Here is an 18,131-nt window from a genome sequence, read left to right on the forward strand (position 1 = left end):
CAAAGTGACTCAAAGCAATTCTCAACAAATACAAGAAAATTGAAATAACTCTCAAGGTCCTATCTGACCATCACAATTAAAACTGGATATCAACAACAAAAGAAACAACAGAAAGCTTACAAACTCAAGGAAACCGAACAAGTCTCTACTGAATGAAAAATGGGTCAAGATACAAATAAAGAAATTAAAGACTTTCTGGAATAGAATGAAAATGAATACGCAGCATATCCAGACTTATGGGACATAGTGAGGGCACTTCTAAAGGACAAGTTCATAGCACTCAGTGCTTATGTTACAAAACAAAACTGGAGAGATCTCATACTAGCAACTTAATGGCACACCTGAAAGCTTTAGAACAAAAAGAAGAAATCACACAAGGAGTACAAGACAAGACATAATCAAACTCAGGGCTGAAATCAATAAAATAGAAATAAAAACAATACAAAGAGTCAGTGAAAGAGTTGGTTTTTTTTTTAAGAAAAGAAAATCAGTAAGATTGACTGTTGGGGTCCAGGAAGTCACCCACAAACCACACAAACACTGATCTCAGCCCAGATAGGGATGGTTTATTGAATACACACCCTGAGACTGATTGATCAGGAATGTAGCTCAGAATTTGGGGGCTGAGGCTACAACCACAAACTTTTTCCTATGTCAGCTTATAAAGGCTAAAACTGCAGAAACCACATTGAGCTCATATGCAAGTGCTACCCTGACTCAAGCCATTTTAGATGTAGCAGTTCATATTGACCTTTAATTTGATGAGTCCTACATGAAGCTTATAGTTGTGGACTTTAAAATTAATAAACCTCATAACATACAGAATGTAACAGGGTATGTGGTCATCATGACCCTGCTCTGAGTTGTTATTTCCTGTGTCAATGACTGGCAGGCACATTACAGCAACAATATAAAATAGCTGGCTGGCACGGAGCAAAATGGGTGCAGTTATGCTAGGGGGTTAGACCTCAACAGACAAACTCTTATCCATTAACTGAAAGCTGGAGAGAGAATATTCAACCTAACCAAATTCGAAATGAAAAGGGGAACAGAACAGTGGACACCAGGGAAATCCAGAGAATCATAAGGACATACTTAAAAACCTTGTAGCCCCCTAAACTGGAATATCTAAAAGAAATGGTTAATTTTCTTGATACATATCACTAAAGTTAAATCAAAATCAGATAAGCAAGGGTTGAGGATTTAGCTCAGTGGTAGAGCACTTGTCTAGCAAGCGCAAGGCCCTGGGTTCGGTCCTCAGCTCCGGGGGGTGGGGGGGAAAGTACAAAATCAGATAAGCAATTTAAATAGACCTATGACTCCTAGTGAAATAGAAGCTGTCATTAAAAGTCTCCTTACAGAAACCCTATCTCTGTCCTGAGTGTGGCAAGGGTTTTGATGACAGTTTTGCCCGAGTCAAGCACCTCCGCACCCACCAGGGCGAGCGCACTAGACCATCACCATCATCAACTTTCCTCCGGCCCCAGATTCCACCTGGTTCTTCACCCATAGTCCCTCAGTCTCAAGTGCGAGGCCAGGCCTCCAGACCCAACCAGCTTCATGTGTGTGGCTTCTGTGGGAAAGAGTTCCCCCGGGGCTCAGACTTAGTCAAATACAGTCATACACATACTGGGGAGAAGCCATACAAATGTGCAGAATGTGGCAAGGGCTTCGGTGACAGCTCTGCTCAGATAAAGCACCAATGTGAATGAACATCTGGCCTTAAGGCCCTTTGGGGTAGGGGATAGTCGGCCAAGGTCACTTCAGGAGGAGCCACCAGCTGGAATGGAGTGATGGGGAGTCTAGGGAGGGTAGAAACCCAGGGTGCTGGAGGGAGGATCACTGCCACTGAAGGCAGAGAAGAGCTTGGAAAATGGTGGGAGGGATGAGGAAGATGAGAATAGCTAGAAATAGAGATTGGAAACTATATAACCTTCATGCTCGGGAAACTGTCTTGGTTAGGTGTTGGGACCTTGGCAGTATGAGCTGTGTCACAGCTTCTAGAACACTACCTAGCAGAGACAAGGCCCTTAATTGTTGTAAAATGGATAAGCTGGTCTCAATCCTAAAATCCTCCTGCCTCCTGTTAAGAACACGCCCCTCAGCTGGACACAGTTGTGTGTACAACCTTTAGTTCCAGCACTCAGGAGGCAAAAGAAGGCAGATCTCTTGAATTCATGGCCAGAATGATCTATTCTATGTAGGTCATCAGCTAGAACTCCATGGTGTAACAAAAAACAAATAAAAAAGCCTTGATCCTTTCTTTTTTTTTTTAAGATTTATTTTATTTATAAGTGAGTACACTGTAGTTGGTCTTCATACACTTCCGATGGTTGTGAGCCACCATGTGGTTGCTGGGAATTGAACTCAGGACCTCTGGAAGAGCAGTCGGTGCTCTTAACCACTGAGCCATCTCTCCAGCCCAGCCTTGATCCTTTCAACCTGAGTCTGGGAGAATAGATTGTTGGAATTTTAGGTGTCAAGGCAAGGCAGGGGCATCTCGAAGCCCCTGAGGGTGAGGTATTGCTGTGGAGAAGGCAGTTTTCACCTCTGCTGTGGGTCACAGGACATGGCTTTAACCAAGAAGGGCACTTTGGGAAAGAGCTTACAGCTATATGCTTTTGAGGGTCCTTCCCACTCAGACACTGGGACACTGGTGAAATAGAAAAGCCAGCAGGAGCACTCAGAGCTTCTGGTCTGGATGCAAAGCCTAGGTCATTGTGGACATCTGCAAAGACCAGCCTGCTGCGCGAAGGCAGGGCCAGTGCAGGCCAGGGAAGCTTCGAGTCTCCACCGCTAAGTGTCTGTCTGTCTCCTTATTAATAAATTATCCCTTGTCTCAGAAAAACAGCCTCCCTACCCCTTCTCCTGCCCAAAACCCAGGGCCAGACTGTTTTGCACTGAATTCTACCAGATTTTCAATGAAGAATTAATTTTAATACTCCTCAAATTATTCCACAAAATATAAACAGAAGGAACATTGTCCAATTTGTTTTTTGAGGCCATAGTTACCCTCGTTTCCAACTGATATAATGACTCACCTGAAAAAGAATTACAGACCGATTTCCCTTATGAACATATATTCAAAAATTCTCAAAAAAAATACTTGCAAAGTGAATCAAGAACTCATTGAAAAGATCATCCACCATGACCAAGTAGGCTTCATCTCCGAGGTGTAGGGATGGTTCAACATAATGAATCAATCAATGTAATCCACTACATAAAAAACCCCTGAAAGACCAAAAAAAATGATCATCTCATTAGATGCAGAAAAGAGCTTTGAGAAAATCTAACACCTCTTTATAATAAAAGTCCTGGAGAGATTAGGGATACAAAGGACATGATGCAACATATAAAGGCAGTGAACAACAAGCCCGTAGCCAACAGCAGAATAACTAGGGGGAAACTCAAAGAAATTCCACTAAAATCAGGAACAAGACAAGGTTGTCCACTTTCTGTCCATATCTATTCAATACAGTACTTGAAGTCTTAGCTAAAGCAATAAGACAACTGAAGGAGATCAAGGGGATACAAATTGGGAAGGGAGAAATAAAGGTCTTTCTATTTTCAGATGATATGATAGCATACATAAGTGACCTGAAAATGTCCACCTTGGAATTCCTACAGCTGAGAAACACCTTCAGCAGTGTAGATGGGCACAAAATGAACTCACAAAAATTAGTAGCCCTCCTATGTGCAAATGAGAAATGCACTGAGAAGGAAACCAGGGAAACAACACCTTTCAGAATATCATCAAATAATATAAAATATCTTAGGGTAACTCTAACCAAGCAAGTGAAAGATCTGTATGACAAAAACTTCAGGACACGGAAGGAAGAAATTGAAGAGGATCTCAGAAGATGAAAAGACCTCCCCTGCTCATGAACTGGCAGGATTAATATAATAAAAATGGCCATCCTGCCAAAAGCAATCTACAGATTCAGTGCAATTTCCATCAAATTTCCAACAAAATTCTTTACAGAGTTAGAAAGAGCAATTTGCATGTTCATATGAAATAACAAAAAAAAGGATAGCTAAAAATAATTCCTGAATAATAAAAGACACTGCTGCAGGTGTCACTGCCCTCAATTTCAAGTTATACTACAGAGCTATAACAATAACAACAGCATACCATTAGCATAAAAACAGACTCGCTGATCATTGCCATTGAATTGAAGTCCCAGACAAATCCACACACCTATGGACACATAATTTTTGATAAAGAACTAAGAAGCACACACTGGAAAAAAAAAAGACAGTATCTTCAACAAATGGTGCTGTTCAAACTGGGTGGCTGTATATAGAGGAAACTAAGTAGATCCATACTTATCCTCCTGCACAAAGCTCAACTCCAAATGGATCAAAGACCCCTAAAACCAGGTCACAGAACCTGATAGAAGATCGAACTCATTGGCATAGGAGAAGACTTACTAAACAGACCACCGTTACTGCAGGGATAAAGATCAACAATGAACAAATGGGACTCCTTCTGCAGGGCAAAGGACACTGTCATTTGGACAAAGCAGCAGCCTACACAATGGGATCAGATTTTGACCAACTACACATCTGATAGAGGGCAAATACCCAAAGTATATAAAGCACTAAAAAAAAAAACACCTAGATATCAAGAAAACAAATAACCCAATTTAAACAAAGAATTCTCAAGAGAGGAAACTCGAATGGCTGAGAAACAAGGAAATATTTAACATCCTTAGCCACCAGGGAAATGCCAATCTTTGCTTTGAGATTCAACCTTACAGTTGTCAGAATGGCTGAGATAATTTACATAAGTGACAGCTCATACTGGAGAGGATGTGGAACAAGGGGAACACATCCGTTGCTGGTATGAGTGCCAACTTGTACAACCACTTTGGAAATCAGTATGCTACTTTCTCAGGAAGCTGGGAATTGATCTACCTCAAGATCCAGTTATACCACTCTTGGGCATATACCCAAAGGACACTTCAACCTGCCACAAGGACACTTGCCCACTCATGTTCATTGCTGCTCTATTCATAATAGCCAGAAATTTGAAAGAACCTAAATGTCCCTCAAAAAGTATGGATAAAGAAAATGTGGTAATTTACATAATGGAGTATTCCTCAGCTATTAATAAAATGTCATCACAAAATTCATAGGTAATTGGATGGAACTAAAAACATCTTGAGTGAGATAACTTAGACATAGAGAGACAAATATTAGCTGTTAAGTCAATGATAACCAAGCTACAATCAGTAAACCCACAGAGGTTAGGTATAAAGGACTAGGGTGTACAGACAGACCTCTTTAGGAATGGAATTAGAATAAATAATTATGGATGGATGCTGGGGTAAGAACAGGAGGATCAAGTGCAAGGGAAAGAGGAGAGGGGCAGTAAGAGTGACTATGGGGAAAGACAGTGGAAATTAAGGACCATTCGAGAGGTAGTAGTACAGAAACCTAAAACAGTAGAGGCTTCCTAAAATACATAAATATATGAAGACTAAGGGAAGTCACCTAATAATGGGGAAAGAAAAGTCACCAAATAAAGCTTCCAGTACTGGGAGTGGGTTACATCTAATTGAGTTGTTGGCCAAAGGGGCCCCATGAGAATGATTCCCAAACAAGCCAGGCTATTGCCAAGATTATAGGTTGCCCTCCGCAAACTGACAGCAAGCTCCCATTGTTGAAGACAACAGCTACATAATTTATTGAACTTGAGGAAGTTGAGCTGGTACTGTCACAGAGCCCTTAAACTCTACATTCTAGTGTTGTTGGTATAGGAGGGTACTGTGCATGTCACAAAAAGAGTGTAAACACCGTGTCAGTCACAAACTCTTTGCTCTGCAATTGTGTCCTGCCTGCAATCGTGTAATCATGGTACAAAGCATGTGGGACTAGCCAAACAATGTCTGATTTGATTGAAGGCCAACTCCATGAGATGGAACCCATGCCCAACACTGCTTAGATGACCAAGAACCAGAGACTAGATAAGCCAGGGACTTGTGATAAAACCAAATACCACTGCTCTAAAAAAAAGTAGCAACAAAATGGATCCTAATGGTATTCTGCTATGCTCAGCAGAAAAGCTTCCTCCTGCAGCAGATGGGAACAAATACGAAGACTCACAGTCAGAGATTAAGCAAAGAGAGACCTTGGAACATTCAGCCCTAAATGGGATGTCTCCATTAAATCCCTCTCGCAGAGAACCGGAACCCAGAGGAAGAGAGGACAAAGAATGTAAGGAGCCAGAGGGGATGGAGGACCATAAGAAACGAGGCTTTCCAATTCAATCTTATCAAAGCTCAAATCAACTCAGAGAGTGAGGCAGCATGCACCAGGCCTGTGTGTGTCCACGCCAGGTCCTCTCTATCTATCATGGCTTCCAGTTTAGTGTTATTTTTTCTATGTGATTCCCAAGTAGGTCTCTGCTACTTATGCCTTTTCTTGGGCTTTTTCTCTTTTATTTGCTTTTCTTATCAAACTGGCCAACCAACTTAGCCACTGGTTTTCAATTTAGACTCTCAAATTTTCAGGACACAGAAATGTAGCCAGTTCTTTGGAAGAATACAACATGCATGGCATTGAGTTTTTGTCTTACCTTATTACATTATATTTTATTATTATGCCTTCAAAGCCTGTTTGTTTTCTAATGAGAGACATAAAGGGAGTGGATCCAGGTGAGAGGGGGAGGAGGGGAAGAGCTGAGAGCAGTAGAGTGAAAACGATTATCAGGGTATATTATCTGAGGATAGAATCTATTTCTAACAAAAGGAAAAAAGAAACCTGAAAATTCCAGAAATAAAAAAAAATTAGTGTATATGTGTGTACATCTGAGAGCATGTAAACACAGCACTGCATGCAGGGGACCTGGAAGTCAGAGGGGAGCATTGGATCCCTGGAACTGCAGTTAGAGGTGGCTGTGAGCTGGCATGCGGGGGCTGAGAATTAAGTGCCTGCCCTTTGCAAGAGCAGCAAGCACGCGGAACTGCTGACTCATCCCTGGGCCCCTCAAGCCAGCTTCTTAATTGCGAATCACTGTGAAATTTAAACATGTTAAAATATACTTAAATAGTGGTAGGTAGGAAACATTTTCATTACAAAATAGAAAAACAGGAGGATAGCGAGGAGAGATTGGAGCAAAGCATTGCTGAAACACATATGGGCAAGCACCACACCCTGAAGTCCCACGCCAAGCATTTGGACCTCACAGTGGCATCATAAAGACCCCAATAAGCTTGGGTAACCCTGCTCCTACAAAGGCTCTGTGGCTTGCAACATCCATGGCCCTTCTCACTCCATTTTGGTGCTGTCATCTTTCCTTAGTAGATGGTTCATACTCCTGGTATCTCTTGCATCGTGGGGTCTTCATTGCAACTTAGGTCTCACTTTCACAGTGTGTATCCCAGCCTACTCAGAAGCTCCATGTAGGCGTGACCACACATTACGTGACCTCAGGCAGCTGTCTGGAGTCTCAAAGTCTTGGTGCAACCCCCCATGACCCCAAAATGCTTACATTTTAATGCTTGACAAAACACTCTACCCTGATGATGCTAAGATATGCTACCCGCTTGAGATGTAGCCTGCCTTAGACCATAGATGTGGAAGCTTCTGTGTGTTTTCGTGACTGAATCTGGGAAAGTGTTTTGTTGGGTGATCATTTTCCAGAAGGATATCCTTAAAAGTCTGTCTTTTAGAGAACCTTCTTTGCAATAAATTTGTTTTAGCCTTGAACTTAGGATGGGCAAAGTCTTGTCCTTGGGACACTTTCCCCGTAGTCCCAGTTCAAAATCTGTGGTCTATCCTGAGCGATGCCAACTCTTAACAGTTGCGAATGCTCACTTCATAGCCAGTTTGCCTGCAACTGTTAATTCACTCATGCTCGTTTCTTTGTCTTCTTTCCCTTGTTGATCTTTAATGTGACTAAGAGCTAGGAGAGGTGACTGTGACTCAGCCTGAATGCCATGCTGTCTTGACATTTCCTTTGCCAAGCAACTTAGTCAATTACTTTCCAATTTAGTCTCTCAAAATTTCAAGACACAGAAATGTAGCCAGTTCTTTGCCAGAATGCAACATGCATGGCCTTGAGTCCAGTTCCTAATAGAGCTCTCTTCTGAAACCTCAGGAGTCTAGTCTTTACTCTCAGACTTTGTTATGGCATCCTGATCTGAGCTCTTACTAGAATGGACCACTAGCTCTACTTAGCTCTAGGGTCAATCCCACAGCTTCAAGCTCACATTACTCTTAGAAACCAGCTCCAAAGGCCTATGGAGCACGCGGTCAGGTTTCTCAGAGCAATGGCTCTACTTCTCACTACCAGGATTTTGTTTTAGCCACCTTTCTTTTCGCTGTGACTTGACCAAACAACTATTTATTTTGGCTCACAATTTGAGGGAACAGGGTGGGAAAGGCATGGTAACCGATAGTTTCATGGCATGTGAGCATGTGAGGCTGCTTACTCACATCTCAGCAGATCTGAGACATGGGAATGCTGCACTCTTACTACCCCATTCTATTTAGCCAGAATGGAGTCAGTGTGGGTAAAAAGGTTTTTGTTTTAATAGGAGTGTCTTAGGTATTTTACCTACAATGTTTTCTGTTACTAGAGAGGAATGAATATACTCTCCAGGTGGGGAAAATAAAAGCTATGCATTCAATATTTTACTTATTATTTGATAATTTCATATATGCATATGTGGTGGTTTGAATGATAATGGCTCCCATAGGCTCATATGTTTGAATACTTGTTTCCCATTGTTGGAACTATTTGGGAAGAATTAGGGGGCGTGGCCTTGTTGGAAAAGATGTCATTGGTGCCCTCTTTTGGCTTCTGACTGTGTAGCACACGTTCACTCAGGGCTTCTTCTGTTTACTATAGATTCCAAGTCCATTCTAGCCTGATTATCCCAAGTCCAACATCAGAAATGCCTGCTGCTTTCAGTAACTGAGACTTACCTTCAAGTTCTAGGAAGAAACAAGGGGCAATGACAATAGCTTATTTTCACTGCACTTTTGGCTACTTTGTGGATTCTTTTTTTCTTCTACCCCCTTCTACCTCTCTTCTTCCCTTTCAACCCCCCTACCACTAGATGGAAGAGAAACAGGGATAAAGGGGGAGAGATAGAAAGAAATCTTCAAATAAAGGCAAAGGTAGGAAAGGGGGGTACTTCGTGCTGATTATGGTTATTGAGTTCCTTGGGGGCAACTTCATCATCAGGATAGCTAATTTCATCCTTTCTTTTATTCGCACATGACTACTTGACAAACCACAACCAACAGCAACCAACCACCAACTGGTCAACCAGCTCCCAGGCTGTACACTTGCAGAAACTATCTGTAGCTGACACAACCACACCCCTGCTAGAACATGATGCAAATCATAGTCAAGTGAGCTGAAACAGACTCATACCCCCACATCTGCCATCAAAACAATACCATATTCCCACAGTATTTCTGAGTTTTTAAAAAATGAACCAAAATACGCACTACAGCCTATATTTATTTGTTTTTGTCTGTGTCTGTGTGTGCGTGCGTGCGTGTGTGTGTGTGTGTGTGTGTGTGTGTGTGTGTGTGTGTGTATCCTCAAGGTGGTCAGAAGAGGATCCCCTGGACCTGGAGTTACAGATAGTTGTCAATTGCCTGATGTAGAGGCTAAGAACCAAACTCCTGCCCTCTGCGAGAGTAGCAAGGTTCTCTGGTGGTTTCAGTGAGAATGGGCCCCATGAGTTCATATATTTGACTACTTGGCCTCTAGTCATTTGGACTGTTTGGGAGGGATTAGAGGTGTGACTTTGTTGAAAAAGTGTATCACTGGGGTGGGCTTTGAAGTTTCAAAGGCCTACACCATTCCTAGTTCTCTCTCTCTCTCTCTCTCTCTCTCTCTCTCTCTCTCTCTCTCTGCCCCCTACTTTCAGATAAGGATGTAAGCTCTTAATTATTTTTTATTTATTATATAAAACAGGTTTCCCTGAGAGAACTCAATGGGTAAATTACCTGCTGCCAGCCTGACCTGAATTCTTTTCCTGAGACCCTATGTGGTAGGAGAGAGCCGACCTCCTGCAAGTTGTCCTTTGGCACAGATGCCTGACAGATGTGCCCAAAGGCTAATCTGATCTGGTAGACTCTTCAGTTGAGGTTCCCTCTTCCGTGTTGACTCTAGGTCAGTGTCAAGTTGACAGCTGAAGCTAGCTATGACGTTGTCTTTGAGCTGTTTTGCAGCTGTTTGTAAATTATAGGTAAGTGATGGTCATATAAATTATGTGGTGACTATTTTTTTAACTAAAAGAGCTGATGATTTTATTTTCACATTTCACAATATAAGTGAAAACCGCACTTTTTTGTATCACTTCTCCCTCCAGAAGCGTTCTCTCTGTTAGGAAGAGAAGTTCCTTGTCATGCGTCTAGTAAACCAGGCTTAGCACCAAGATCTCCTGGTGAAACAACAAGAGAAATACAAAAGGATAAAGAGCGCTGCTGCTCTTATCTGTCTGGCTGGGTCATGCCAGGCCGTGTGGGCACCATCACAGGGCGGGCAGGAGGTCTCATCATTGGAGGCCTGGGCATCATGGGCATGTGGCCTCCCATGGGTGGTCTCATTCCAGGAGCTGGTCTCACAGGTATCATCCCAGGAGGAGAAGGGCCCATCATTGGCATCATGGGAGGACCTCCCATGTGGGATGCAGGCATTATGCCAGGCCGAGGAGGACCTGGGAGACTGGGGGGAGGTGGGATCGTGGCCCCTACAGGTAGAGGAGCAGAGAACAGAGCTGGAGGGATCTTTCCTGTTGAAATGCAGCCGTTGTTTTGTCAACCAGGCTCTGGGCCTGCTTTTCCATCCATTTCTGGTAATAGTCTTTCACATTCTCTGTGTGTTTCTGACCACGGCAGTGTGTCTTCCCCACAGACGGAGAATCGTGGTTAAAATACATATCACAGTAGTCACCACAGTAGTCACAATAAAACTTAGGCATGTTGCTCCACAGGCCGTTGGCTACCCTGGTCCCCACTGCCAGGAACTGACACCAGTGGTGACTTAAATTAACTTTCTTATACTTGTGGAAAAAGGTTTGTAGACATGTACTCCGATATTCATTCATTCATTAACCCAGCACACAGGAAGCAGAGGTAGGCAGATCTTTGAATTTGAGGCTAGGCTGGTGTGTACAGTGAGTTCAGGACAGCCAGAGCTACATAATGAAACCTCGTCTCAGACAACAGCAGCGGCAGCACCACCACCAACGAAACAAAGCAAAACACCTCAAATCATTCCTTCATTTGCATAATATGAAATTTAGTCAGGCTCCTGAGTTCTCCTTCCAAACTCCCCCCCCCCCCCCCACTTGCTCTCCTCCACCACATCTTTTTGATAGGCCTCCATATATTCAGCAATAAAAGGAAACCTGTTAGGTCTCTAACAAAAATCCCCACCTCAACATCTCCTAGTAGCTTTTAATCACTTACAGTGTTCATTCTCCTTTTAGGTAGAGATCCCCATTTGCAAGTGTTGTATTTGGATTGAGCATAGTTATAACCAGGTCTCTTTTTGTCTGTTTTGACAGTTCCTAAGTAAAATCTGTGTCTACCACTTTGCTGGGAAGCTCTAGTTCTCTTGAACAGGAATAAAGTTCATGTTTTAGTGTCTGTTTATTTTCTATCTATATTATTGCCGAGATTTAAACATTTTTGTTTATTTACTGTGTATGGGTGTCCTGAGCCTGTCTGCTTTTCACAAATGGAGATTACACATGCACATTACAATAAGTGGCTTTTTTCTTCTCTTTTCTTTTCTTTCTTTCTTTCTTTCTTTTTTTTTTAACAAAAGCACACATCTACTTTTATTTATTTACCCTCTATTAGTTTACATCTGGGATGGGTACAGCATCACTTTGCAGGAAGGTTGCTTCGGAATTTGGCACGAACCATACCACTGTTTCCATGGGCCCGAGTTACTTTTCCCCAGATCACTCTGGTTTTGTTTGGTTTGCCTCCAGGAGTCACTGTATTGTTTTTTGCTTTGTACACATAGCACATCTCTTACCTAAGTAGAACTCAGTTTCATCTCGGTCATAAATACCTTCGATTTTAAGAAGAGCTGTGTGCTCTCATAGGTTCTGGAGACCTCCCTTGCAGCCAGCAAAAATGGCCTTGCGCCACAGCCTTCCAGATATACTTGCTTTTTTTTTATTTTTAGAAGTCCTGTTCCCAGCAGGCCTCCAAAGCTGCCAAGATGGCGGTAAGAGCAATACCTGACTTTTTACATGTATGGTTGGCATCAAACTCAGGTTCTCGTGCTTTTAAGGAAGCAGTTTACCAACTGAGTCTCCAGTCTCCTTAATTAGTGTCAGTCTGAGAGATAGGTAGCTGGCTTCATCATTCTACATGTGGGTATTCAGTTTTCTCAACACCATTATTTAAAACTTATCTTATCTACAATGTCTGCTTTTGGTACCTTTGTTGAAGATCAGGTAACTATAGCTCCATGAGTTTATTTCTAGATCTTCTGTTATATTCCATTGGTCTACATGACTGTTTCTATGGCAATACCATGTTGTCTTTGTCTATGGCTCCATAGCATAATTTGAGGACAGATGTTGTGATATCTCTAACATTTCTCTTATTGGTTATGATTTCTTGGGCTATTGAGAGTGTTTTGTATTTTCATCTGATTTTTTCCCTCTAGTTCTATGAACATGCTATTGAAAAATCCACCCGTGATCTGTATGGAAGAACCGAAGTTGAATTTGAGATTAAACAGAACCAAGGGACTCCAGGGTATGCTGCACCAGAGAGCCTTATTTGGATAGCTCAGAGTAGAGTTGAAAGCAGGGAGGGGCAGAGAATGTCTTATCAGTGACACCAGGTGTGTCCAAGAGACAGAAAGTCTCCGGGCCTAATGGGGGCTGTTTGCATAACTTCCTTGAATGTGGTAAACTGCAACTGATCTCTAAGGAGAGGAGAGGAACCATTTTCCCTGGAGCATTCCTGGAGCAGGGGGAGGCATTCCTCCTGGTGTAACAAACAAGGTTCTATAGGAACACAGTTCATACAGCAGGATAGTGTGGAAAACTCCATTAAAGGTTTACTACAGATGTCATTGGAATTTCGGTGAGGATTACAGTAATTTCGTGGATGGCTTTTGGGAATATATATTCACAATATATATTCTGTCAGTGCTAGAGTTTTCTCCATTTTTAAACTATCTTATAGTTTTTTAATTGTTACAGGTCTTTTACTTCTTTAGTTAGTTCCTCCAGGTATGTTTAAACTATTGTGAATGGGATATTTTTCCTCACTCTTTTTTTTAAATTAGGAAGTTCTTTATTGGCATATAGAAAAGCTGGGGAGATGACTCAGCAGTTAAGAGCACTGACTGCTCTTCCAGAAGTCCTGAGTTCAATTCCTAGCAAGCACATGGTGGCTCACAACCATCTGTAATGAGATCTGATGCCTTCTTCTTGTGTGTCTGAAGACAGCGACAGTGTACTCATATACATAAAATAAATAAATAATGGCTAAGATATAAAACTCAGGTGACAGCAAATGCTTGCGAGGATGTGGAGAAAGAGGAACACTCCTCCATTGTTGGTGGGATTGCAGACTGGTACAACCACTCTGGAAATCAGTCTGGAGGTTCCTCAGAAAATTGGACATTGCACTACCTGAGGACCCAGCTATACCTCTCTTGGGCATACACCCAAAAGATGCCCCAACATATAACAAAGACACATGCTCCACTATGTTCATAGCAGCCTTATTTATAATAGCCAGAAGCTGGAAAGAACCCAGATGCCCTTCAACAGAGGAATGGATACAGAAAATGGGGTACATCTACACAATGGAATATTACTCAGCTATCAAAAACAATGACTTTATGAAATTCATAAATGGATGGAACTGGAAAATATCATCCTGAGTGAGGTAACCCAATCACAGAAAAACACACATGGTATGCACTCATTGATAAGTGGCTATTAGCCCAAATGCTTGAATTGCCCTAGATGCACAGAACACATGAAACTCAAGAAGGATGACCAAAATGTGAATGTTTCACTCCTTCTTTAAAAGGGGAACAAGAGGGGCTGGGGATTTAGCTCAGCGGTAGAGCGCTTACCTAGGAAGCGCAAGGCCCTGGGTTCGGTCCCCAGCTCCGAAAAAAAAAAGAACCAAAAAAAAAAAAAAAGGGGGGGGAACAAGAATACCCTTGGGAGGGAATAGGGAGGAAAAGTTTAGAACAGACACAGAAGGAACACCCATTAAGAGCCTGCCCCACATGTGGCCCACACATATACAGCCACCCAATTAGACAAGATGGATGAAGCAAAGAAGTGCAGGCTGACAGGAACCAGATGTAGATCTCTCCTGAGAGACACACTCAGAATACAGCAAATACATAGGCGAATGCCATCATTAAACCACTGAACTGAGAACGGGCCCCTCATTGAAGGAATCAGAGAAAGGACTGGAAGAGCTTGAAGGGGCTCGAGACCCCATATGAACACCAATGCCAACCAACCAGAGCTTCCAGGGACTAAGCCACTACCTAAAGACTATACTTGGACTGACCCTGGGCTCCAACCTCATAGGTAGCAATTAATAGCCTAGTAAGGGCACCAGTGGAAGGGGAAGCCCTTGGTCCTGCCAAGACTGAACCCCCAGAGAATGTGATTGTTGGGGGGAGGGTGGTAATGGGGGGAGGATGGGGAGGGGAACACCCATAGAGAAGAGGAGGAGGAGGGGTTAGGGGGATGTTGGCCTGGAAACCAGGAAAGGGAATGACAATCAAAATGTAAATAAGAGGGGGCTGGAGAGATGGCTCAGCGGTTAAGAGCACCCGGCTGCTCTTCCAAAGGTCATGAGTTCAATTCCCAGCAACCACATGGTGGCTCACAACCATCTGTAACGAGATCTGATGCCCTATTCTGGTGTGTCTGAAGACAGCTACAGTGTACTCATATATAATAAATGAATAAATAAATCTTTAAAAAAATGTAAATAAGAAATACCCAAGTTAATAAAGATGAAAAAATATTCTTAAAAAAAAAAGGAAAAGCTATTAGATTTTTCTATGTCTATTTTGTATCCTACTATTTTGTGAAAAGTGTTTATCAGGACCATGAATTTTCTGGTGGATTCTTTAGGATAGTTAGTTAAAGGATAGGATCAAAACATGCCAATAGGGCAACTTTACTTCTCCCCTTCTTCTTTGTGTGTCTACCATTCTTCTCCTTGCTTTATTTCAGCATATTTAGGGTAAAAGCTAAGGGTTTTGTCTTGTTTGAGCATGAACTTGAGAGCATTCTACCTCTGCCTCCTGAGAGCTGTGTGTGTGACTCCATGCTTAGTTGGAAGACAAGGCTTGATTTTGAATTTTTAAGTCTTTAGTTCGTGGAGCTCCATCATAGCGGGAAAGGACAAGCAACTCCTAGAGGATACCATCTAGGTACATTGAATATTTTGACTGAAATAATTTTAGAAATGGTCACTGTAGGAAAGACACTCTGATACTCCCCTGAATAGGATTATATAGGTTAATTGAGAGCTACTCTCTCTGCTCATAAGATATGGGTGTCTTTGTTTCTTAAGGTGGAGGGATGTGTAGAATAATAATAAATATGACACTCTGTCTTTCCTAATAAATATGACCCCCTCTCTTTCCCTGTATCTCCCTTTCCTCTCGGGACCTGGAAATCTCACACATACCTTCTATCCAACAATTACCCCCTGGCCTTCTTTATTGTCTTGTTTGACGTGAACGTGAGAGCATTCTGCCTCTGCCTCCTGAGTGCTGAAGCAAATTGATGAACAAGACCTTAGTGAAAAAAACCTCCCTTTACATATGATTTAAAAAAATTTTTTCAGACACTGTATTGTTCCATCAACATCATTACTGCAAGACATTTCATCAAACCTGATATTTTTGCCTCTATGAGGGCCAAACATTTTAAGTTTAGCTATCTCTCCAGATCTTCATTTACTTAAGGCTCCTGTGCCACACGAAACTTATTATTAAATAACGGTAATAAATAACAGTATGTTTTTATCTTGATAATCTGTCAATTGTAGTGGGAGGGTTAGTATTAGTGGCTAAAAGTGCACACTGCTCTAAGGACCTAAGTTTCATTCCTAGCACTGGAGTAAGTCACCTCATAACCCAAGGGATCTATCTGGGCTTCTGTGTGCATGTGCACTTATATACACACGCACACGCATGCACAAACACACACACACATACAAACACACACACATATACAAACCTACATAATTAAAAATAAATCTTTAAAAATCTGTTTATTATTGGACTGAGTCCGGGGACCCCAATGGAGGAGTTAGGAGAAGGACTGAAGCAGCTGAAGGGGTTTGCAACCCCATATAGGAAGAACAACAATACCAACCAACCAGACGTCCCAGAGCTACCGGCAACTAAACCACCAACCAAAGAGTACACATGGGGGGACCATGGCTCCAGCTGCATATGTAGCAGAGGATGGCCTTGTTGGGCATTAGTGAGAGGACAGGCCCTTGGTCCTGTCAAGGCTGGATCCTCCAGTATAGAGAGGAATGCCAGGGCAGGGAAGCAGGAGTGGGTGAATGGGTTGAGGAGCACCCTCAGAGGCAAAGGAGAGGAAGGTGAGGGGGGATTGCATGCGGGTTGGTGGAGGGCTAACCGGGAAGGATATTATTTGAAATGTAAACGAAATAAAATGATTAATAAAAAAATCTGGCTGTATTGGCGACGTGTGGCAGCGAGATGTCTCACAGGAGATTCTCAGCTCCTAGGCATGGGTCCTTGGGCTTCTTGTCTCGGAAGCGCAGCAGTCGGCATCGTGGGAAAGTGAAGAGCTTCCTTAAGGATGACCCTCCCAAGCCTGTTCACCTCACAGTCTTTCTAGGGTACAAGGCTGGCATGACCCACATCGTCTGGGAAGTTCACCGGCCGGGATCTAAGGTGACCAAGAAAGAAGTCGTGGAGGCTGTGACCACTGTGGAAACCCCACCGATGGTGGTTGCGGGCATTATGGGATATGTAGAAACCTCACAAGGCCTCCGGACCTTCAAGACTGTATTTGCAGAGCACATCAGTGATGAGTGTAAAAGGCATTTCTACAAGAACTGGCACAAATCTAAGAAGAAGGCTTTTACCAAATACTGTAAGAAATGGCGAGGTGACACAGGCAAGAAGCAGTTCGAGAAGGACTTCAAAAGCATGGAGAAGTATTGCCAGGCCATCTGGATAATTGACCACACTCAGACGCGTCTGCCTCCTCCGCGCCAGAAGAAGGCACACTTGATGGAGATCCGGGTGAATGGGGGCACTGTGACTGAGAAGCTAGACTGGGCCCGAGAGAGGCTGGAGCAGCAGGTCCCTGTGAACTGAGATGAATGGCGTCATCGGCGTGACAAAAGACAAAGGCTACAAAGGGGTGACCAGTCGTTGGCATACAAAGAAGCTGCCCAGAGAGACCCATATAGGTCTGTGCAAAGTTGCCTGTATTGGAGCTTGGCACCCTGCTGGTGTATCCTTCTCTGTGGCTCGAGCTGGGCAGAAAGGCTACCATGACAGAACAGAGATTAATAAGATTTACAAGATTGGTCAAGGCTACCTCATTGAGGATGGTAAACTGATCAAGAACAATGCATCCACCTATCTGACATGAGCATCAACCCACTGGGTGGCTTTGTCCATTATGGTGAGGTGACCAATGACTTCATCATGCTCAAAGGCTGTGTGGTGGGAACCAAGAAGTGAGTGCTTACTCTTTGGAAGTCCTTGCTGGTCCAGACCAAACGTCAGGCTCTGGAGAAAATTGACCTGAAGTTCATTGACACCACCTCCAAGTTTGGACATGCTCGCTTCCAGACTATGGAGAAGAAAGCATTCACGGGACCACTCAAGAAAGATGGTATTGCCAAGGAGGAAGATGCTTAATGCCAGGAGTACTTTGTGCGGCTGGTGGGGTCTCATCAAGAAAATGTTTCCAGTAAAAAAATCCACTTATTGTTACACAGATCTCTCCGAGAATAAGAAGAGTTATGACAAAAAGATATTTTCTTTTCATTCAACAGAGATGATCTTACACTTAGGATTTGTTGAACAAATTGTGAGAGCCTAGGGGTTTGGATGGATTTACGTTACTAAGGCCCCAAAGACTGAA

The 18,131-nt window shown here is 42.8% G+C and overlaps 1 pseudogene; it reads left to right on the forward strand.

Moving 5' to 3' along the window:
- The first annotated feature begins 16,704 nt into the window (after positions 1 to 16,704).
- Positions 16,705 to 17,905, forward strand: Rpl3-ps5 (ribosomal protein L3, pseudogene 5; annotated as a pseudogene).
- The last annotated feature ends 226 nt before the right edge of the window (positions 17,906 to 18,131 follow it).

The sequence above is a fragment of the Rattus norvegicus genome, chromosome X (assembly GCF_021556685.1).
Source record: "Rattus norvegicus strain SHRSP/BbbUtx chromosome X, alternate assembly SHRSP_T2T, whole genome shotgun sequence".
NCBI classification, from domain to species: Eukaryota; Metazoa; Chordata; class Mammalia; order Rodentia; family Muridae; genus Rattus; species Rattus norvegicus.